At 33.3% G+C, this 23,375-nt stretch overlaps 1 long non-coding RNA gene across 1 annotated transcript; it reads left to right on the top strand.

Annotated features, from left to right (window-relative positions):
• The first annotated feature begins 10,082 nt into the window (after positions 1–10,082).
• On the top strand, positions 10,083–16,745 carry LOC107859786. The gene is made up of 6 exons (XR_001671438.2): positions 10,083–13,430; positions 13,542–13,603; positions 13,725–14,624; positions 15,573–15,699; positions 15,841–16,519; positions 16,607–16,745. It is a non-coding gene; the product is annotated as an uncharacterized LOC107859786 (long non-coding RNA).
• Positions 16,746–23,375: the final 6,630 nt, after the last annotated feature.

The raw sequence follows: 23,375 nt of genomic DNA on the forward strand, positions 1-23,375 counted from the left end.
CTGCTTAGTCTAATAACTACCTATTATTTTCTTGTACACTGAAAAACTTAATATGTCCCCATGCTCTAAAATGTTGTGTTTCCTTGTCTGTTAAGGTTTTTATCGAGGGGTGTCAAAATATATATATTTTTTTAAAAAAAATTAAATATATACAAGAAATTAAGAAAATTTAATATATATATATATATATATGTAAAAAGATTTTCTAATATCTACTTTCCAAGGAAGGAGTATCAGTAGCGGTTCTGCCACTAACCTACTACTAGGGTTGTACAGACCAAACCGTCAAGTCAAACCAAATTGAGAAAAAAAAACCGACTTATGGTTTGGTTTGGTTGGTTTGACGTTTGAAAAAAAAAACTGACCATTCTTGATTTGGTTTGGACAAAAAAAAAAGTTAAACCGAACCCAAATCAAACCGACATAATATATATGTGTGTGTATATATATGAGTGTGTGTATGTGTATGCTGGTTTAGTCACACGTGCCTCGCACGTGTAACGTTTGATTATTTAAAATTAAATAATTTTATCTATTGCGGAGATTTTTGATAAAGTGTAAAAGTTCAAGTAACTATTCAAAAATCTTTCACACTTTAATGTAATAATGTAAATATAAACATATACACATATATATTTTCCAATTCCAAGTGGTTGATGGTATCACTTTTACATTTGTATACCTCTTTCCCTTGTTGTCATAGGATAAGAGAGACATCAATTTAAATCATATTTGTATTACGATTATTTTATATATATATATAATCGTTCCTTATTTTTAAAGTCAAATCTTTACAAATTTATTGATTACATTCTATTACGTACTTAAAACATTTAAAAATCTAGAACTTCTCAATTTTTTCTTGTTCTAATAGTTTTTATATTTATTTTTAGATTTTTCAAATCTTCTTAAAATTAAATTTAGTTGATTTAGAATTTTTAAACTAATAAAAAATGTATCAGTTGTATGACTTCAAATAAGGAAAGAGTTACCATAAATATATTTAATTAATTTTCAATTCTTAAATCAGGAAAAGATATAGAAATTCTGATGTCTTTTAATAAGAATTTTTTTTTTTACCATAAATACATTTAATTAATTTTCAACTCTTAAATATTAGAACGAAATAGTGAAAAAGACGATTTTGTTTAAATATTACGAAGAAATAGTGAAAAGGACAATTTTGTTTAAAGCAAGGATTTCAATGAAGGGCAAAAAGTTCAATTCACTTTTCTAAGGATATTTCCACTTTTAATATATTATAGATATATATATGCATGTATATAATTTAACTTTTTATACATAAAATATTAAGAGTTAATACATAATTACCTCCCTGATATTGGCCGGGATTTTCAAAAAGACACCTAAACTTTGAATTCGACCTATTACCCCATGGTTCTTACTTAATCCGTTGCAAATACACCATTTTTCGCTGATTCTTAGTCACAACAAAGAGATTGAACACACGCACCAATCAGGTGCTGCCACGTGTTAAATGTATTTAATTTTGTATTTTTTAAAAATAAATCTTTTCTTTTTATTTAATTTATCACCCACCCTACACCCCGCATCCAGCCCCCTTCCCCCCGACGTCCTGCAGCTCCCCTTCACCCTCACCCCCATTCAGCACCCCCACCCTCCGTCCAACACCCCCACCCTATCAGCATCTCCCCCTACCTCCGCCCTCACTCTGTCAAAATCTCTCTTCCCGTCCATTTTTTTTTTGTTCAAATCAATTCAAAAAATTATTTTATGATTGAATTGAGTTTTAAGGATAGTTAAATGATTGAATTGAGTTTTAAATATAGTTAAATGAGCTTTAATGGAGCTTTAATGGAGGAGCTTTGATGGAGTTTTAAAGATATTTAAAAAAAAAAAAAAGCTTCAATAGACCTTTAATGGAGGAGTTTTAATGGTGTTGAAGAAGATATTGTGTTGAAGAAGACATTGTGTTGAGCTTTAATGGAGGTTTAATGATATTTAAAAAAAAAAAAAAGCTTCAATGAAGCTTTAATGGTGTTGAAAGTGTTGAAGAAGAAAGGGTGGGGTGGGGGGAGGGGAGAGGGGGGTACCGGGTAATTTTAAAAAAAATATTAATTTTTTTCCTTTAAAATAAAACAATATAAATTATATATTAATTATTTACACGTGGCATATTTTTATTGGACAAAAAGTCAATTTTGAGCCCTTTCCCGCGCCTGTGGCGCGTGTATACACGCAGCGGTCCAAAATGGTGTATTTGGAACGGAATAAAGAAGAATCATGGGGTAATAGGTCGAATTCAAAGTTTAAGTGTCTTTTTAAAAATCTCGACCAACATCAGGGGGGTAATTATGTATTTACTCAAATATTAATTAAAATCTACTTTTTAAATATTTTTCAATTAGTTTTATTAATTTTTAATATTTAGAAAGTAGATGTGTGTGTGTGTGTGTGTATATATATATATATTCATTTGAGACTTTAAGTTGTAATATTTATCCATTAATTGCTAATAAAATAATCCAAAATTCAATATAAACATAAAACCTAAACTTTTCACTCTTCATCTTATTTTTTAGTTTTAAGAGAGTTTTTCGTTTCTCAAATTTTCATAATTGTGGTTTTTCATTAGCGCATGAGTGAAAACATACTTGAACTAAACTTCAATCACAATATAATTGTCAAAAATAAATATTATAAAAAAAAACAAGAAAAACCGAAAGAACCGACTAAAACCTAAATCGAAAAAATCAATTTTATGTTGGTTTGATTTGGTTTATAGTTTTAATAAATTGACATAATTGATTTGATTTTTTTTTCAATAGAAAACCAAACCGACCCGACCTATGTACACCCCTACCTACTACACAACAAATATACGAAACTTATGTATAGGGTTGGGCATATTTTGGTTTAAATCAAAAAAATCAAATCGAAATTTTAATTTCGATTTGATTTTTTGGTTTTTCGGATTGGTTTCGATTTTTAATTTTTGAAATTTGGTTAAACGGTTCGGTGTTCGGTTTTTCAAAAAAATAATTCGAATAAACCGATTAACCGAAATTCCATAAATAATTAATAATATATATATATATATATATATATATTATAATTAATATATAATAATATAATATAAATATATAATAGAGACCCTAATAACTAATAATAGCACCCCGCATACAGCTAAAAGCATACATCAGTCCAATAGTCGAACAATCGATCGAACCATAGACCGTCGACGAGATCATCGTCTGTACAACGACACCAAAGCCGGCGACCAGACAACCACTGTGGGTTGCAGCCTGCAGTGCCTACCGTCCTCCCTTTGCAAATTGAGTTACCTTAAATTTCTTGATTTGTCTTATAACAAAATCACGATGACCCACAGAACCCATTCATAATCTCCAATGAGGGTTCGATCATGAATGGGGATGGGTCGCTATTTTCACTTCGCCGGAGCTCCGACGAGCTCGACGACAGAGGAAATTGAAGAAAAATAGGTCAAATTTCTACCCTCATCGATCCTTTTCTCTCTCCCTCTCTCCTTTTTTTCCTTTTATCTCTCTCGCATCTTTCTCCTTCATTTACTGTTTCTCCATCGATTGTCTCTTCCTCGCACCTTTTTTCTTTCTATTCTCTCAGTTTCTCCACTGTTTTCCCCGAATTCTCGTTTTTCTACTCCTTTGCTACTATTTTTTCCTTCATCATCCCCGATTCTTCTGTGTGTATCGAATATGCGTAGCTGTGTGTGTTATGAGTTATACAGGTTATGTGAGCTGTGTGCGTATATGGACTATGTATTTTGTGATGTGTATGTAGATATCAATTCTGTGTGTGTGTTGTGTAGAAGAGAAAATCTGTGTGTGTTAAGTGTGTTTCGATGGTGAGGAATGTGTGTGTGTAGAAGAGAGAAGATGATAGCTTTTTTTTAATTGCTTTTATTTGTTTTTAAAAATTCTTTTTATGTTTTTTTTATTGGTTGGAATTTTTTTAATTAATTATGGTTTCTCACTCTCTCAAATGAGAGTGTATTACACACTATGCCACGCTATGTCAGTGCCATGTCAGCGATTGGGCTCAATTGACACGTTTTGTGAAGAAGTAAAGGGTCCAATAGGTACATGACTTAATTGAGGCGCCTAAACGGAAAAAGTCGAATAGTTGAGGGGCTTGTATATGTATTCATCCTTTTTTATACATGGCATTGCATTATATGCATGGATGGACAAACTAGAAAGTGACATTAATCATGGAACAAAAATAGATAAAATGCTTTTTACATTTATGCATAATTTGAATAAGACTGCGCACATAGGAGGTAGCGGTATAGATTGCGTACATTTTACCCCCAGACCCCACTTGGTGGAATACACTGGATTTGTTGTTGTTGTTGTTGTTGTTATTGTTGTTATTGTTGTTGAATAGGGAAAACAATCCTACAAAAAATCACATTGATTATATATCTCCTAATTCCTTGAGAAAAGTTCTTTACAAAAATATGAAACTTATTTCGTGAATAAGGAAAAATCTAAATCATTTTTAGATATACTTGTGGGCAACAAAATTTTATTAAATTGAAATACGTACGAAATTCGGATTATAGTAAATTCAAAATAGATTAGTCCCAAATAAATATTGCGAATTAATATAATTGGATTAATTATTTAAGTCCAAACATGTATGGATTTAATTAAAGTCTAATTTTTATTGGGCTAGCCCATTAATTTGGGCTACAAATGATGAGCCCACTGTCACGTCCCAAAATAACCCTTAGGCGTGACTGGCTCCCGACAACACCGCTTGCCGGGAGGACCAATTTTCTATGCATTCACCATATCTATAAATACTGAGATGAAAACATACAGAACACTATGTGCACGAAATAATTATTAACGCAGGATCATTATCCAACAAGACATCGCATAGCGATATATGAAAACTACAATATTTTAGATAACAGATCTCTAACCCAAATCCCACACTGAGTTCATGGAGCATCTAAACAGAATTACATGAGTTCAACTTTTGGGCATACAAATCCAACGAACGAAAACATAAGCTAAAATAATGAGAGATGAATGACAGCCTTCACGAATAATGCGAAGGCTCACCTTAGAGATAGAATCCACACGTAAATACAGTCAACCACGAGCCTCTCTCTCTGCAATTGTATCTGCACGTATGCAAGTAAGGAGTGAGCCATATAAATATAACCCAGTAAGATCCTCGACTCGCTACTTTAATACCCCTGGAACAAGTGTTAGAAAATACAAAGCACAACAAAGATACACAAATAATTTGTACATAATATCTTTCATAAAATAAAATCAATAAGATTTTCAAAGAGGTTCAAAATGTCATCCTATAATAACTCAATCCACACTCACGACTTGTCATAAACGGCAGTGAAGGTGATCGACCTAACACCCCAACAAGTCCACGGCAGCATATATAAAGCCCCAAAATTTCTACTACGACAGCATGTACAAGGCCCTAACATATTACGGCAGTATAGGTAATGCCCCTAACACATTACGACAGCATAAATAATGCCCCTAACATATTACGGCAGCATAAGTAATGACCCTAACATATTACGGCAGCATAAATAATGCCCCTAACATATTACGGCAGCATAAGTAATGTCCCTAACATATTACGGTAGCTATGTATGCCCCTAGAGACTATAACGGAAGCGAAGAAAATATATTCAACGTCCTAACATCACCTCACGTTTCACTCTAAACAATTCTCAACACACTTTTCAAAATACATATCCATAGCTAGTCCAAAGCCACAAATTCTACCAAGTTCACTCTTGTCCTAACACATGGACTAGGTAGAAAAATATAATTTTTGTAAATCAGATTTGAAAAGCAACCATCAAAGCTTAAAGTCTCACTTACCTTACTAAAGACAAGTTCCACAACCTCACTATGTGTAGAATACCAACCAAATAACCTTCAATGGCTTCAATCGGAACCCGAAGTCAGGCGTCAATTAATAAACTTGCCTTTACGTAAAACTTTCGAATGATCCGAATCTGTTCATATATATATATATATATATATATATATTTATATTTTCCTCGTAAGAATACAAATTTAACAACACCCATTTACTTGGAAGGTGAAAGAGCAAAGGCAAGAAATATTTTTCCAGAGCATAAGAGAATAGATTCAGTTGAAGGCTCTAATAAGAAAATAATATCCACTCTTCAAATGCAAACTAATTGGGTCGAATCCTTTGTATCAATTTTTCTTCTTACACATCAATTTATTCCAAAAACAGAAGGAAATAAAGGAAGCCGCGCAGGAGAAGATAAAGGGATTCTCAAACCCCAAAAGATTTTCTATGCAAGTCTTGAGTAAGTAACTATACATTTCTTTAATCTATTTTACTAGAAATGGACACGTAGTAACGAGAAACAAAACCCAGTTCAAGCAATAACAAAACCTAATTCTTTCATTTTTTTTATATAAATTTCCCCTAAGAAATCAATATCAACCAATATCTATTCTTAACCTGGCTGCAAACGACTACCACCAAGAAGAAAATCAACTATAAATTGGTATTGTTTTATTATCACTGTTTTCAGAATCATATGTAGAAAACTATAAACAAATTCATACCTTATTGGTGAAAGATGCTTGCTAACTTATCTTAGATACTCTCTACTGATATCTTTTCTTTCTGTTCTTCTCTATTATTGCTCAAATGGTGTGTAGTGTAATCTTTGTCAATTAGAAATGAAAAATGGTAGAGTGTTCTTGAGTGGAGAGTATGGTCTGTGTATTCATTGTATTGTGTGCAGGGAATGAATAAATATAGAGAAGTTTCTATGTGTTCTTTAGGAAAAGAAAATGAAAGAAGATTTGTGGAATTATGTGGTATCTTTCCGTGTAAATGGTGAGCCCCCCTCCTACTTTTTTTTTATGTCCAGTGGGTATATGATAGAAAAATAAACGGTGCTTCTTTTTTATTGCTCCCCTAATCATAAAAGACATAAGAGAATGGGTGTGGCCCTCTTCCCATTACCCTTATAAAAAAAAGATTTGGGTCATTACAGCCACTTTGTTAAGCCCAAGACATTATCATATTATAGAGGTCCAAAGAGGTGCCACGTGTCAAATGACATTGCATGCCAAGTCAAGTGAAGGAGCCAATAGGATCATGCCACATGTCAAAATGATGCAGTAGGCCCAATGAAATCAAATACCATAAAAGGCGCCACGTATTGGTCAAAGGAAGTCCATATTAATCATGATTCTCCCCTTTCCTCAACTATAAATAGGGGTACCATAATTCAGAAAAGGACTCCTGATAACTTTAACAAGAAGCAAGAAAAAGCTCGTGGATCAAACGCTGTAATTTCTCTAAAAAGCTCAAGCATTTAAATCAGGTTCATCAAGCCCTTGAATTCAAGCCAAAGTTAAGATCAAGTCCCTCAAATGTGAAGCCAAAGTCAAGATCAAGTCCCTCAAATGCGAATCGGGGGATTCATAGAGATTGTAACACTCACGTATTGAAATCAATAAATTAATTATTGCAATATTTTCTTGTCTCAAATTATTATTTTTCGGTGTCGAAATTTTATTATCCAACAATAATGTAAAAATTAAAATTTTAAAAGTAAATGTCAAAAATGAAGATTTTGAGTGCTTCCATTGTTTTGCCATGTGCATTATACATTAACAGAGTATGTTATACAAAGAAAGTTGTTAAAACTTCAATAAGCTGCAATTTGGCTGCCTCTCTTTGAATAGAATAACAACAAAGATCCTGCATGGTGCATGAACTTAATAACAATCATGTCTATTTCTGTGTGACAGGAGAGGATATTGAGGATGCAACACCTCTTAAAGTTCAAGGACAATCATCTGGATCAATACCAGGGTCGGCTCAATAAGGTAATTAAAAAGGCAATTGCCTTAGGCCGCCACATTTGGGGCCCCCCATTTTGTTATAATTATGAAGTAAATTTAAAAAAAAAAAATTAAAGATAAGGACTTTTGGAGGAGAATTTTTTTATTTTTTTTTAATTAACACTTGGCAATCCAATAGTGGACCGCTTTTTCATATATTAATAAAGTCAAAAATCAATCAGTACATTGGACTTTTGAAGCAAATAAAATGACTCCATGAAAAAAAAGAACCGTTGATCATTTTTTGCTTTTAAAGTTGTACTTTTAATCTTTTTTCTCAATTTTCATAATTCATATCTTACTCTCTCTCTCTCTCCGACTCTCTCTTCTTAATATTTACTTTCTCCCTTTTAATTTTTAGAATTTTGAGTTGAATAATTCAAAAGTTAAAGATTTTGCTAATTTAATTTGAAGTCTGAAGAGAGCATCCAAAAAATATTTTGGAATCAAATCTTCATATTTGTTAAATCAGGTAATATTATTCTTAACTTTCTAGTATTACTTTTGTTTCTTATATTTGTCTTATTAATTGATATTGTAGATAGTGTTTAGAATATTTGTTAGAATTTTAAAATGTCAACTAGAAAGTATGAATGTGGTCATTTAAAACTTAAAAGAGAAAGGAAATTTAATAATTTGATAAAGTCTCAAGAAGGAGCTCTTGATAAATTTTTGATAAATAATATCAAAATTAAACCAAATAACTTAGGAGAATGTTCTTTAGATGAACAAGTCGCTAACTTAGTTGAGTTAGATGATGAAATAATCCAAATAGAAGAAGAAAAAAAAGAAATTAGTGAAAAATCAATGGTAGATTCTCAAGAAGACCAAGAACTTATAAATGAACCGAATAATTGTATTCCTAAAAACATTTATGATCCTAGTCAATGGAATAATGTAGATACTAAGTTAAGAGATCTATTAGTTAGAAAAGGGACCAATTAGAATTAGCGACATAGATTCTCCAAAAGATGAGTCTTCAAGACATTTTTCTAGTACATATTATTTTCAAAAATTGGCTAATGGAGAAAGACATAAAAGAAGATGGTTAGTTTATTCCAAAGATTTGAATAAAGTATTTTGTTTTTGTTGCAAGTTGTTTAACACTGTTTTTAATGTTAAGAACAATAAATTAGCTAGTGAAGGTAGTAGAGATTGGAAAATTTTTAGTACTAAACTTAGAACTCATGAAACGACCAGCCAACATATAATCAATATGAGTTCATGGATTGATTTAGAAGTTCGATTGTGCAACAATAAAACAATTGATAAAAATGTGCAAGACCAAATTAATAGAGATAAGAACATTGGAAAAATGTATTATCACGAATTATCCTACGCATAAAAACTTGTCCCATTTCCCCTCACACCAAGAGTCTCTTCCTTACACTGTGATGTTGAAACTCAATTTTGATGTCCCAACACTACATTTAGGTTGTTATTTTAACAAAATCGTTAATTTTTAAACATTGGTATTTTTGCATATTTTCTTGCATCAAACAGATTTCCGACATATCGCATTCATAATTTAGAAAATGCATAAATCATCAATTAAGTTTTAGAATCATTTTTTTTATAATATTTTAAAATTAAAAATGCCATTTTTATAATTTTATTAATTAAATTATTTTGACGTAATTATGCACACTCACAATTTTGCAAAATACATTGTCTAGTTTTGCTTTATTTAATACTATTTATTGATATTATTATTTATTGACATTGTTATTATATATATTACTATTATTTATTATTTATTATTATAATTTATTTCTTATTTATTATTTTTTTCATTATTATTATTTATCTTTTATTATTTTTTTATTTATTATTTAATGTTGTTATTTATTATTTAATTACTATTATCATATATTATTATTATTCCTACTTTAATTTAAATAAAAGCCTAATCAAAATTACCTTGTCTGATTTTATTTACCTTTTAATCCAATTTTATTTAATTTCTTACAATTATAACCTATTTTTACCTAATCCATTACAATCTTAACTCAAATTCTTACAATTTCAGCCATTATTTTTCATCCTAGCCACATTTTGATTTCCCCATGACATTAAACCTCAGCTGTAGATCAAAAACCAATCCAACGGTTGAGATCGAAAGATCTCTCTTTCCCTATTTAACACTTACAAACCCTAATCCTAAAATTTTTTTCCAAACTTCCGCCTCTATCTCTCCAGCTCTCTCTTCTCTCTCTCTACAAACACCTCCGAATCTCGATCTCCCCCCTCTTCTCCGATCTCTCCTTTGGCAATCGACCACCAAAACCACCACCCCATCGCTCCGAGTCCTCGTCGCCAGGCCGCCATCTCCGAAGAACAACCTTCGCCGTCGCCTCTTCCTTCTCCTCCATACGCGCCGCCAACGCCTACCCCAGGAGAGTCCAGCCGTTGCTCCGATGGCCATCCCCCTCCCTTCTTGTCCTCCACCGGCGAACAGCGCCACCAGTGGCGCCGCCATCGACGGAAATGGCCAGCCAAGCCTCCACGCCGTCGCTCCATCCTTCGTCCTCTAGTCTCCTTCTTTCTCCCCTCTGGCGAACGTCCAACAGCCGCGACACAGCCTCGACTCCTCCCCCCACAGCGATACCTCCGACAAACCCCTTCGGCATTCCAACCATGCAACCCTTCCTCATCGAAAATGATGAATTCTGAGAGAATCCATCTTCAAGTTTGATCCCGTGTTTGAAATATGTTTGTGAACTTTAGTACTATTTCTTCATCTGTGTCTCTCATAGAAAGATTCTTCGAATCGAGTGTGGCCACGTTTGATTTTAGCTGAATAAATGTGTTGATTTTAAGTCTGTGATTTTTATTCAACCCTATTTGCATGTCCTGCTTGATTGAAATTTCGTGACTCTTAACTTGAATGGTGAGTCAATTTGTTCGTCTCTCTATGGTATATGTAAACACGCCTAACTTCTTGTAACTTCACATTTTTTATGCCTCTTAGTTAATATGGGTAAGAAAATCCCAACTTTTGTGACTTGGTTTTAACTTTCTGACTGGATACTCATTACTAATCACTTTAGATTGTTGCTTGCTAATACTGACTATTTTTTTGGCATGTTTTATGATTTTGTAATCGCCTTATTGTAATTGTGGCACTACTATCGTGTTAAACGAATGATTATTTTCCTTTGTGATGGGTTTTACAATTCTTGACTCTGCCTAATTGAGAATTTACAGTTGATTGATTTATATACTATCTTTAATTGAGAGACGTGGCTGATTACTTTAACAATGATTTATGGTAAGTAATTACTTTTGATTGAGTCTTGTGTCAATTTTCTTTTAAAAATTAAGTACTATTAATTATCGTTTGCCTTGATTGTGTGATCACTATATGGTAGTTCTTCTTTTATTTGGTAAACAAATAATTTGTATGACTGATTTGCTTAATCGATCTTTCCTTTATTGGATTTGACTGAATTTTGTGTGACTTTATATTTCCCTTAATTAGCATATAATCTGAAAAGGAAACTTGTGTATGTTTGATATATTCTTTCACTTTAATTGATTTCCCACAAGTATTAATGGGAAGACCCTTACTAATATCAGTCTAGTTAGTTTCTGCTTAATTTAATTTTGTATGGGAAAAGCATGTATGTGACGATTCGAGGATTTATTCGTAAATCTTTAATAAGGCTAATATGTGCACGTTTTGATTGTTTGGGTATGATCCTGTACCAATTTGATTTGAGAAAAGCGTCTCAGTAATTGATTTTTGATTTTTCTTGCCTTGGTTGACAGACATCCTCTCACACGTTAATTATGGTAAATTTAGATACCTCTTCTTGATTTCATTTAATAAGTAAGAAGGATCTCTTTTTACTTGTTCTATTCATGGAAATTTCAAATGTTATAATTTGACATACCTTTGTTTATTTATTTATGGCAACTATAGTATGATTGGTGGAACAAATTGATCTACCCCCATCCATTTAAGGGAACAATCCCCTTAATTGATTCATTATATGTTATTCTTCCTTCATTAAATATTATTCTTCCTAAACGCACCATTCTCTTTCTCTAAGAGGACCGCTATTACTCTCTCTATTTTCTCTTAAAAGTACTTTGAAGTTCTTTGATACTTTGGATTTCGAGAAACATTCGGTTTTGTCCTTGCCGCAATTGCTTTGGGTTCTATTATTATTGTTTGGTGCCTAATCGGTTAGTCTCTATCGACGCATTCTTTTCTTATTCTGTAGCATTTGTGATAGCAAAGCAAAGAAAACATGTTTATAGGAACTAATTTAAAATAATTATGTTGTGCTTGCTTGCTATGCCTGTGTTTCTTTGTTCCTCTATATAAGACAATGTGTTGGTATAGTCAAGTATTCCTTCTGTGCTTGTACCAGTCTTTTGCTTGTATGTGACAGGTATTAAGTGGTATTGGAATAGTCGCCGGGGACTTGGGAGTGGTTGCTTCTTTCTTTCTTTGTTTAGTCTCATAGCTTCATTTTATTTATTCATTGGTCTGTACTGTATAAACCTCACTGATGTAATGGTAATTATTGGGACTGCTTGGGGGCGGGGATTTATGTGCTCTATGAATCGCGTAGGCAAACACAACCTTAGTTTGTCCATTCTTTGTTATCCTACGCATCAAAACTTGTCCCATTTACCCTCACAAGAAGAGTCTCTTCCTTACACTGTGAATAAAGCAAGTGATGAGCCGTTTTCATCACTTACAGCTTTATTTTCTGCTAATCTTATTCTTTCTCTAAACAGTAGAAGGTTTCACTTCCTGGGGTTACTCAATAGCCTAAAGAAAGGATTTTTATTCTATTTTTTGCGTGAGTAAGTTAGCATGTGCCTCTAGTGTACAAATGATTTTGCATTTTTCACTGTCATAAAGAAGATTAAAAAACGAAAAGAATAGCTGACTAGAGTGTACTATAACCATTTCTAGCTGTTTTCTTGAACAGTAGCACATTTGGTGTAAGTTGAAGACATTCTGGGTATTGATGTTTGTATTTTCTTGTCCTGTGTTTACTTTGTTTGACTGTGGTTTCTTGTGAAGGTTTTGTCAAAATTGAACACAGCTCAGGGTTTTACTTTTCATAGCTAGTTTCTACTTTCTTTCTGATATTTTGTTGGGTTTTTGCTTTGTTTCTTGCATGAAAATGTAAGTTTTTTTTCCCCATTTTCTTTTTTTAGGCCAAGGAAGGTGAGTGATGTGGTGGGCAGAGGGGCCAGTGGGGGTCTTTTTTTTTAATTCTTTCCAAATTAATGTGAAGATAATGTTTGATAGAATCTTATTGGGAAGACAAAGTGTGTGAATCACATTCAGCAGAGTGGGAGAAAAGGTGAAGAAATTTAAGAGAGGATTTTGAAGGATGAATGTTAGCTCAGCCAGAGAAATGAATGATAGTTTAGCCGCTATTACTGAGAGAAAACCTCAAAGGCCTTGTGGTTGTGTGGGCATTTTCTTTCAGCTCTTTGATCGGAACCGTAGATTTGCCAAGAAGCTATTTCCAAAGAAACTGCTTTCACCAGGTTAGCTACTACTACATTCCACTCATTTTTAAAGCAGAATGGTTAATTTCTTAAAGGTGATTCTAGCTAGAGGGCTAAATTATTTCTTTTTTGTGTGCTGCATTCTTATAGCTCGCTTGAAACAAGCTTCAAAAAAGTTTGGAGGGGATGAGAAGCAGCCAAAACTTTGTTTGGTACTCATTTCTTGAACTATACTCCCACATTTAGCTTTTTTTTTCTTCTATTGTCTCAGATGTTAGCCTGACAGGAAAGTTTTTGTTTTTATTGTTTTTGGTTCTTGTATGAACAATGTAGATTGCTAATGAGAACAGTGGGGGTTTTCCAAATGAAAAGAATAATGGAATGACCAATACACATTGTGAAAGCAAGAGCGAAATGAAAGCTCCAAGTTTGGTTGCTAGGCTCATGGGTTTGGAATCGATGCCAGCAGGATCAGGCAGTAAGCCCCAAAAGGCTTCGGCTTCTGAAACTTGGAGCAATGTGGCAAACAAACTTGGTGCTCGACCTGGTGGATCTGATAAATAAGATATGGATTTGGAGATGGCTGAAATAAAGAGTTTAGAACCTGGTTTGCGAAGGTTTAGAGCACCTCATCATTTGGAAAGCCCTAATCCTTGTGTGGATTCAAAGATTTTGAAAGGGACATCTGTGCCTTCATGTAAAAATTGTGGTTATTTTCCAAATGTGGAAGAGTACTCATCGTCTGTCTCATCACCTGTCTCTAGTTACTCTGGACCTCCTTGTGAAGGTCCAGGAAGAAATATGCCAAGGTTGCCCATTTTCAGCAGCAGGGATCAACTAGAGACCCTAGAGAGAGTTCTTGAGGGTTCGTCCTCAGACGCCACTGTTGAAATCGATGATGTATCATATTGTGCAGAACTCATATTGGGCAAAAGATCTACTAGAAGAACTCGAATGGAGATGCATGGCACCCGCCAAGGGAACAATGTGAAGAAGGATGCATCATCTGTCACTCATGTGGTTAATCAGAAGCAAAATCAAACATCTCAGAATAGTGAGAGAGGTCTTATGAAGTCTAAGCCAAGTAGTTTGCAGAGCAACAGAGTTTTAGTAGCTGCAGAATCTATGAATAATACCCAAAATTTTGTTGCACAGAATAAAAGGCTTAGCAGGAAAGAAGATTTGTGTGATGATGGTGATGTATCTTCTGGAAATACTTGCATGAATTTCTAGGTAAGTTACTTAAATGTTATCTATCTGAAGTTGCAACGAATGAAATACTGAATGACCTCTTGTGAAATGTATTCCCTTTTAAAGCTGAAGCAACTTAATTACCTATGACTTCTTAAGAGGGTAAACAACTTTGGACTTCTGGATAGTCATAAAATTCATTTGATGAAATTGGTTCTCTTTCTGCCTTTGTGCATCATCATATCATACTAAACTAATACTAGGTGCATGCTCAGTCAAGATAACTTATACAGCATACTATGTTACAGAAGAACACTTCTATTAGGTTTATAATATGTAATCAGAGCACAGAGAAAAAGCCAATGGTTGATAAAATTTAGAACGACTAAATCAAGCGAAGCCTAGTGCACCAAAAGTTATAGATTACGCAAAATTTAGCATCAGCTCTATCAGGGAATCCACATCATTTACTAGGACCAGTTTTTTATAAGTATATTTCTTCTTAAGGCCATGTATCATCTGGCTCAAAGCTAGAATATTAACTGTTTTTGGCTTAAAGATGAAACAGAGGCAACCATTGGAACTGTACTAGTAGTAGTCGGGAAATAGCATTTCAGGATGCTAACGGTTCTTAGTGTCTTCCTTAATGCATAAAACTCAGTATATCTGTGTTTCCTTTAAGTCTATATACCCAGGTTAGGCACCTGATTCATGATAGTAAAAATTTTAGCAGCTGCCTCACAAAATTCTGACACCCAAGATCAAATGAAACCTTGTCATCACGTAGACTAGGCTTTTGAGAAGTCCTTTTCTTCTTTCCTCACTCAGCCAAAGAGTGTTGGTTAAAGGTTTAGTTATTGTACTATTATTCAGCATTTCCCCCCTCCTTTGCTTTTCAAGTGCATAAAAATTTCTTAGTGTGTATTGCTTCAGTTATGAACCTATTGTTATTTGTCTGAATCTTATTATTGCTTTTGAATTCGTGCTCAGGCCATACCAGATTCAGCAGCAATAGATTTAGTTGGGAATTCACTTGATCACCATAGTTCAGGATGTGTTCTTGAAGCTGCCCTTTCAACTGACAACTACCTCTCCTGCAGTCCCAATAGTAGCTCAAGTATGGTCCCCGATTCGACATTTTACTATTTACATACTTCCTTTCTTTCCCTCAAATACATAAATTAAAAAATAAGACAACTCTAAACTTGGACTTCATAGATCCATGCTTCTAATAAATATGATGCTTGTTTACTTCCAGAGGGCAAAGCGCTTGCTGAATCAGTGGACTCTGTTGATGATGAACCACTCTTTCCAGAACCTGATAGAGATCTTTCGGATTGTGAGGCCTCATCATCCACCAGGAGGAGTTGCAGAGAACTGATCATAGACCATTTTAATAAAAGAAAGCAAACACAGTTACGCAAAACAGGTTATTTTGAATACAGAACTCATATTTGGAACTACACCTCAACAGCAGGCTCTACCTGTAGAGGATGGGTTCTCTGTGAGACATTTTCTCCTCAATGAACATGAAATGTTTTCGAGTCTTCTGTGGATGACTTTTGGTCAGTTGCTTGGCTATAACGACCCAAAACAGATGAATCAGCTTAAAGGATTCACCTTTGATTGTCTATTAGAGTACCTAGACTCAAAATTTGGTTGATACTCTGATTCTGGTTTCAGAACCCGTACCAAACTACCATTAGGTATGACCAAAGAGATTCTGATTGCTGATATTATTGACGAGGTCGAAGAGTGGACAGAATTTGTTGGTTTGATCCCAGAAGAGCTAACAGAATGGGATATGAGCCATTCTTTTAGAATAAAGGGTCGAGATTACTCAAGTTTGAAAGAATCGCAAGAGTCGTGATGATGCCCCGTGGCAAGGTGGTTATATACACACTTCATTGGAGAAAGAAGAGCATAACTGAAATGTGGTAAACCAATTGTTCTTCTTTTCCCCCTCAATTCCTTCCTATCCCCATCTAAATCTAACTTTGTCTTCTCATCTTCTTCCCCTGCAGATCGACTCATTCATGGAGTTCTCTATAAATTTGTTTTCTCTTCATAGATAGGATTTTCTCGTTATTTTAAGTTTCATTTTCTTATTTTTTGATATAAACAGAAAATTTCTCAAAAAATACTGTGTTGGTTGTTTGGTTACTGCAATTTTGTTATGATTTGATTTGGGATCATAACAATTGGTATCAGAGAAACGAATCTGTCTCGACTGTGGGTAGCAATTCAAAGATGTTTATGGAATCATCAAGGTTGATTAAATTGGTTGAACGAAACAATGCCAATAGAAGGGCACCTATGGATGAAGTTTCAGGAATAGTTGTGGATTTAAAACAATTTCAGAGGTGGTGTTAGGATTGCACATGCAGTATTGACTGCCAATGCAACTCTTGCGTCTATGGGTGTAGGCGCAGCCTTAACTGCCAATGTTTTTTTTGTCTTTATGTATGTTTGAGGGAAATGAATGTAGAGGAAATACAATCTAAGGTGGTTTCAGATGACAATTCTATTGCTGAACTGTTGAAGATTGAAAATAGCAGTAAGATTGATTCAGAATACAATGAGGACAAGGAGTTCAACGAATGTCCTCAATGGGTCGAATCTGAAGTTCTAGTTGAACTTCACTCCATCCAAAATGAAAACACCACGAAAACCGAGATCCTGAATCCATATCTAGATTCACGACTTTATGTTCTTCCTATTGAGGATACCATACCGAAATTGACAGTTCTCAATGATCCCGAGTATAATATATATATATATATATATATATATATATATATATTGATATTATTTTATTGCTTATTTTTATTTTTAAAAGTTTTTAGTTAAAAATAAATAACTAAATGAAGTTAATTTTAGAATATTATTTTATTTTATTCCAATTTTTAAAAATAATACAAAAATTTTTTAAAAAATGTTTTTCTAAAATAAATAAATTAGTAGTTTCAATACTGTTTTATTATATGTATTTTGGTTATCTATAAATTTTATTATATTTTTCTTAACTATAAAATTAATTAGTTATTATTATATTTATTATAATTATATTTTTATTATTATTTATTCATTCTTATTTTTATTTATTATTTATTATTTTTATTTATTATTATTACTGTTTTTGTCTATTAAAAAAAAGAAGAGTGAAAAGAAAATTTTAATTTTAATTTTGAAATTTTCTACCTTGGCCCTTATCTGTTAATCACTTTCCCTTCCAAAAAAGGTAACTGTTCCCCCCAACAATCTTTGTATAAAAGGACTTTTACTCCAGAGGAAAAATAGACGTACATTCACTCCTACAACGTATACTATCATTATTCAAACACTGTATCAGACAGAGAAAAAGAAAATCAGAGCATGAAAACCAAAAATATCAGAGAAGAAAAAACAAGTGAAGCAAAAGAGTAAGGATTCAAAAGTGAGAGTTTCGTTCGAGTTATCGGTGATGATTTCGTATTTTCTTCTACTTAAATTCATCACACAGGTTCCTTTTTAATCCTACGTTATGTATTGTACAAATAACGTATTGTGCAAAGTTTATCAGCAATCAAAACATGAATGAAATTTGTTTAAATAATTTTTATGTATTATTTAGTATGTGTTCTCGATTTATTATATGAATTTGTTTGTTATTATGTATTGTATCTTAAATTATTGAGTGTTTATATGAATATGAAATCATGTATATTAAGAAAAGTAGTAAAAATAAGCATGTTATAATTCCACACTATTATCTCCATACTCACATTCATCGGAAACATACACTGCACACAAATAAATTACTGTAATTCACGGTGAAGCCTAACGGAAAGCTTGAATATAACAGTGCATAGAGCCAAACCATCCATGCGTCATAATCTTGAGACTTTTTGTATTCAATAATTAGGAAAATAGTGTTAATTTATTTATTATTTAATAAAGTGTATATTTATTATTATTATTATTATTATTATTATTATTATTATTATTATTATTATTATTATTATTAAATTTCAATTACAAAGACAATTTGTCTTATGAAGTTGACTGTCTATGTTTTCTTGACATGTCTATACTCTTGGATATGTTTTAGAAGTTAGTAGTGTGTGATACAATTAATAAAAAATAAAGATAATGTCTCTATTATTTCTAAAATCATATGTAAATCGTTGAGTAGTCTTCTTTTGTTTTGAATGGGTATCGTTCGTCGTTCGTCTTAGATTTATTTGTTTTATTTGAAGATTTGTGTAGAAATTTTAATATCTAATGTGTTTTATAACATATGATTAGGGTTAATATAAATTTAAAGAGATTAAATTTTGGGATAATATTTCACATAATATGGGTAAATTTATGTATTTTTTTTATTTATTTTGTTATTAATAGAATTTAATAATTTTTTTTAAATTAATTAACTATTTTAATTGAATATAATATATTGTTAAATTTAAGTAGCATTTCAAAAAGAAAAATTATTACAAGTTTACAAAAGACAAATTAATTTTTTTTAAAAAAAATAATAATTAATTAATTTTTAGGCGCGTTTAAAATATGTCTCAATTAAGAATGTGGCATACGCATCTTTCCGAGATATTTGAAAATTTAAGGATGTAATGATGCACCTTGATAAATATTTTATTAAAAAATAGTTTTTATCCATTTATTTAATATACGATAATAGACAAGTTTTTAGAATAATAAAAATGAGCAATTTTAGACTTTAACACAATTTATCAAAATAGTTTTAGTTAAGTATAAGTTAGTAAAAGCGACCGTGCTAGAACCACGGGACTCGAGGGGTGCCTCATACCTTCCCCTCGGTCAACAGAATTCCTTACCTGGTCTTCTGTTTTTGCAGACCAAATAAGAGTCATTTTCTTTTGATTAGGGATTCAAAAAGGTGACTTGAAACACCGTAACTCAATTTCAAGTGACGACTCTATAGTTAAAATAATCTCTATTCAATACCGTCACTTTAATTGGAAAAACCCTTCGACTCGATCCCTTCGAGCGGAAAAAGGAGTGTGACAGTCCTGCCAGCAACTCTGTTAGTTCTTCCTACTCTGTTTTCACCATTAATGGCAGTCCTTGCAACAGAAGCCAATCCCTTCAGTTCCTCCACATTAGCATAACTCTTCCTAGTCATCAAACCCCCAATCCTTTTCTCCGCTGAATTCACCGATTTGCTACCTCCAATACTCCCACAACCCCATAAAACTTGCCATTTTTTGCACTAGACGGAGCGGAGTAGCTGACTTCTCCTTTAAAGTTGGCAGCATAGTAGGCGACGACTTTCGATTCTCCTTCCTCAATGCTGATGAAAAACCAGGCACTGATTGTTATGATCTCAATAATGGTCGATCAAATGTTAGTTGTTTGGATTTAAAGTTGGGAATAGAAAGCAAATAGAAACACGCGAGATTGGGAATAAAGGGTCGAGATTACTCGAGTTTAAAAGGATCACAAGGGTCGTGATGATGCCACGTGGCAAGGTGGTTATATACATACTTTATAGGAGAAAGAAGGGCATAACTAAAATCTGGTAAATCAATTGTTTTTTTTTCCCTCCCAGTTCCTTTCTATCCCTATCTAAATCTAACTTTGTCTTCTCATCTTCTTTCCCTTGGTATCAGAGAAACGAATCTATCTCGACTGTGGGTAGTAATTCGAAGAAGATGTTTATAGAATCATCAACTTTGGTTAAATTGGTTGAATGAAACAATGCCAATAGAAGGGCACCTATGGATGAAGTTTCAGGAATAGTTGTGGATTTAAAACAATCTCAGAGGTGGTGTAAGGATTGCACATGCAGTATTGACTGCCAATGCAACTCTTGCGTCTATGGGTGTGTGCGCAACCTTGACTGCCAATGTTGCTTTTGTCTTTATGTATGGTCGAGGGAAATGAATGTAGAGGAAATACAAGGTAAGGTGGTTTCAGATGACTATGCTATTGCTGAACTGCTGAAGATTGAAAATAACAGTAAGATTGATTCAGAATACAATGAGGACCAGGCGTTCGACGAATGTCCTCAATGGGTCAAATTTGAAGTTCTAGTTGAACTTCACTCCATCAAAAATGAAAACACCACGAAAATCGATATCTTGAACCCACATCTAGATTCACGACTTTATGTTCTTGCTATTGAGGATACCATACCGAAATTGATGGGTCTCAATGATCTCTCCGGGTCTGCACCTTCATCAGTTTCAATTAAGGTACTTCTGGACATGGAGATTGGTTCCACGCTATTCGATATAAAGGCGGAGGGGGATATTTTGGTCGCATTTTGGGTTCCTCATGCAACTATTGGTTCACTCCCACATGTTTTGATTTTATTCATTTATAATTGGGTTGATACTGGGCAGGTTTTTTGGGCTTTATATGATAGGGGAAAATTGGGTGTGTATTTATTTAGTCGAGTTCTGCTTTTTAGTTTTGTCGATGGATTTCTATTTCTGAATGTTGTAAATGCTGAAGCAAAGCTACCAACACCAGTTGTTGTGAAATCAGAGAATTGGGATGAGTGTGCATCAGCACTAATTAAAATTACAGATGCTGAGATTTCTAAACCAGCAGATAAATCTAGTGAGTGTGTATGTCTCACTGAAAGGTGCAATGAGTGGACTGATAGTATCAAAGTTGAGGCATGGGTGAAAACCATCAAAAATTTTTGTATTGAAGACACACTAGAGCAGTCGGACAATCAAAAACAAGAGCAAAATGTAGATATGGAAGCATCGTCAAGGATTCTGACACCTTTACAAATTTGCAAAATGGCAAAGGCATTACTGAAAAAGAAAATAAAAGAAATGAAAGTAGGTAGTGCTCAAGGATGTTTCTTTAGAGTTAAAACAGTGAATACTTTGTCAAAAGTTCATGGACAAATTTTTAGTGTTGAGGTTAATTGGACTTCAAAGCTACTGTACCTTCTTGTTCATATTGGCCTCAAAGACCCCGGTACACAATCAGATCTGGTAGAGAAGTGGGTAGAATATGAAGATGTGGGTATTGTTTTTCTTTATTATAATGATTGTGTTATATGCATCTTGTTTCAAGAAATACTCGAAAGGAATATAGATAAATTCTAATACCCTTTGGACAATACATGGAGCCTCTGCCTATTGTTGTTGCTCAGCGAGTACTAATTCAGGCATATTGCTTGAGCAACAAAATGATGCATGATATGATGATTTTATCTAAAGATTTATTTGTCATATTTGTCAATGAGGCGGAAAACTTCTATTTTATGGCATTAAATAAGAGTTGTGGCATGTATGAAAATAGAGATTATACTACTTGGTTCGACATGAAGTTGAGTGTTCCAAAGACAAGGAGAGTTCTTAAGATGCATAATTTCTTACCATTGCTATTTGATCCGGGTGGTACCATTCTAAAGTATCATACCTTTGTGGAAAAGGTTGTTTATCACCTTGTCTGTAAGCTATGTAAAGTGAGGTGTCTGTTGGACTATAACATCTGCAGGATAATGTGTTCTAGTTGCCTTAAATTCTATGGTAGACTTGTAAATGGACAAGTTACATGGTTCCAAGGTACTCTATCAGAGTTGGCAGTGAACTGGTCAACCAACAGTCGAGTCAAAATAGGAATTTTCGGTCTAGGAACATTTGGTTTAGTAGAATTTGTAAGGAGCTTGGTTACAGCAATCCGGGTTACAGTTGGACTACATATTTTTCTATCGAACATCACAAGTTCTGCTAGTCTAAGGGGTGGAGCTACAAGGGTCAGCAAAGTGGCAATTGATTCGCTACACTTTTGATCCGGGTGGTGTATTGATTGGCCTGAAGAAGGGGAGCGAATTCATGAAAACAATTTGTCGCTTGCATGATTCTAGAAAGACTTTAATGTTTATATACCAAGTGATTATAGAGTTGAACAGAGGGGTACATTCGTGTCAACAAAAGACTTACTTTCCTGCTGATATAGCCATTACAGAATGAGGAAAAGTTTTTACCGGAGACACATATAGTCGATCCTCCTTGCTACAAGATATATTCAGAGATAATCAACTTAGATGTGCTTATTTTGGAGAACAATGTTTGCAATGTCCTTTTGATCCTGGTCGCCTCAGTTCTGCATTTTGAAATGAAAAAACTACAGAAAGTATCATATTTAAGACTATAATTACAATAAATGACAACACTTTTGTAAAATTATTGTTTATAGCAAGAGTAGCATTATTTTACTCATTAACTAGAGAAGTGCATGTTTTACTCTCACTACTTTATATTTTCCTATTTTCACTCCACTATTTCACCTCCTCCAAATATAGTCATATCTTTTACCCTTATTTTTTTATCATTTTATTTTTTATTTTATTTTCTTTTCATTTTTTATTTCCACTTTATTTTCTCTCTTCTATTTCTTTTTTTTCCTTTTTCATTTTTGAAGATAATTATCTCCATGATCTTCAAGATTTCAAAATAAAACATCATTACTGTCTTTCACTCTCTTATATCTCTATTATGTAGTTTCATCCAGTTAAGTCTCTATATGCTATTCAGAATTTGTTATGAATTATAACGGAAGGCGAACATTCTAAACACATGACAATGATATTTACATAGTTAAGACTTAAGAACTATGTTATTAGTGAGCTCCAGAAACTCAGTCGTAATGCATTATCCAAACAAGTTACTGTTTCCTAGTCTATGTCTATTAAAAGGGGAAGGATAGAACAATATCCCCACACAAGCTTAGAATGAGGGAAAAAAACTTACCATGAAGCAACTTAACTTCCCCCGTTCGATCAATTTCAACAGAATACTTAAGAAG

This window comes from Capsicum annuum, chromosome 2 (assembly GCF_002878395.1).
Source record: "Capsicum annuum cultivar UCD-10X-F1 chromosome 2, UCD10Xv1.1, whole genome shotgun sequence".
Lineage (NCBI taxonomy): Eukaryota > Viridiplantae > Streptophyta > Magnoliopsida > Solanales > Solanaceae > Capsicum > Capsicum annuum.